Here is a 2093-nt window from a genome sequence, read left to right as displayed (position 1 = left end):
ATAAATCATTTGTTTCGCATGGATTTCAAGCTAAACCTTCTACATCGCATTGATTTGCAGTTAAATCATGTGTTTCGCATGGATTTGAAGCAAACTCGTCTGTTTCTTCTGCATTTGAAGCTATATCACTTACATTCCAAGCGTTTGAAAGTAAATTATTTGTTTCGCCTGGATTTGAACTTAAACCTTCTAAATCGCATTGATTTGAAGCTAAATGATTCTATGAAGCTATGATTCGCTTGGATTTGGAGCTAACTCGTTTGTTTCCCCTCCATTTGAAGCTATATCACTTATATAGCTAGTATCTGAAGCTAAATCATTAGTTTCGCATGGATTTGAAGACAAACCTTCTTCATCGCATTGATTTGCTGCTAAATCATGTGTATCGCATGGGTTTGAAGCTAATTCATGTGTTTCGAATGGATTTGAAGCTAAACCTTATACTTCGCATTGATTTGTTGCTAAATCACGTGTTTCGCATGGATTTGAAGCTAACTCGTTTGTTTCGCCTGCATTTGAAACTGTATCACATATATCGCAAGTATCTTAAGCTAAATCATTTGTGTCGCATGGATTTGAAGCTGAACTTTCTACATCGCATTGATTTGAAGCTAAATCATGTGATTCGCTTGGATTGGAAGGTAACTCGTTTGTTTCGTCTGCATTTGAAGCTGTATTACTTATATCGCAAGTATCTGAATCTAAATCATTTGTGTCTCATGGATTTGAAGCAAAACCTTCTACATCGCATTGATTTCAAGCTAAATCATGTGATTCGTTTGGATTTGCAGCTAACTCGTTTGTTTCTCCTGCATTTGAATCTATATCACTTATATCGCATGTATCTGTTGCTAAATCAATTGTATCGCATGGATTTGAAGCTAATCCTTCTACTTCAAATTGATTTGAAGCTAAATCATGTGTTTCGCATGGATTTGAAGCTAACTCGTCTGTTTCGTCTGCATTTGAAGCTATATCACTTATATCACAGGCGTTTGAAAGTAAATTATTTGTTTCGCCTGGATTTGAAGTGAAACCTTCTACACCGCATTGATTTGAAGCTAAATCAAGTATATCGCTTGGATTTGAAGCTAACTCGTTTGATTCGCCCGCATTTGAAGCTATATCAATATATCGCAAGTATCTGAACCTAAATCATTTGTTTCGCATGGATTTGAAGCTAAACCTTCTACATCGCATTGATTTGAAGCCAAATCATGTGTTTTCCATGGATTTGATGCTAACTCGTTTGTTTCCCCTGCATTTGAAGCTATTTCAGTTATATCGCAAGTATCTGATGCTAAATCATGTGTTTCGCTTGGATTTGAAACTAAGCCTACTACTTCGCATTGATTTGAAGCTAAATCATGTGTTTCCCTTGGATTTGAAGCTAACTCGTTTGTTTCGCATGCAGTTGAAGCTAAATCATGCTTATCACAAGAGTCTGAATCTAAACTATCTGTTTCGCTTGAATATTAAGCTAAATCATGTATATCACAAGTATCTGAAGCTAAATCATTGGTTTCGCATGGATTTGAAGCTAAACCTTCTACATCGCTTTGATTTACTGCTAAATCATGTGTTTCGCATGGATTTGATGCTAACTCGTTTGTTTCGTCTGCATTTAAAGCTATGTCACTTCTATCACAAGTATCTGAAGCTAAATCATTGGTTTCGCATGGATTTGAAGCTAAACCCTCTACATCGCTTTGATTTACTGCTAAATCATGTGTTTCGCATGGATTTGATGCTAACTCGTTTGTTTCGCATGCAGTTGATGCTAAATCATGTATATCAGAAGTATCTGAAGCTAAAGCATTTGTTTCGCATGATTTTGAATCTAAACCATGTGTTTCGCATGAATTTGAACCTAAATCTTGTCTTTCCAATGTGTTTGAACCTTAATCATGTGTTTTGCATGGATTTGAAGCAAACTAGTTTGTTTCGTCTGCATTTGAAGCTATATCACTTGTATCGCAAGTATCTGAAGATAAATCATTTGTTCCGCATGGATTTGAAGCTAAGCCTTCTACTTCGCATTGATTTGGAGCTAAATCATGTGTATCGCATGGATTTGAAGCTAACTCGTTTGT

Source organism: Megalopta genalis, unplaced genomic scaffold (genome assembly GCF_051020955.1).
Source record: "Megalopta genalis isolate 19385.01 unplaced genomic scaffold, iyMegGena1_principal scaffold0333, whole genome shotgun sequence".
Classification (NCBI taxonomy): domain Eukaryota; kingdom Metazoa; phylum Arthropoda; class Insecta; order Hymenoptera; family Halictidae; genus Megalopta; species Megalopta genalis.
The sequence above is the reverse complement of the archived record's forward strand: the minus strand, read 5'-3'. Positions refer to the sequence as shown.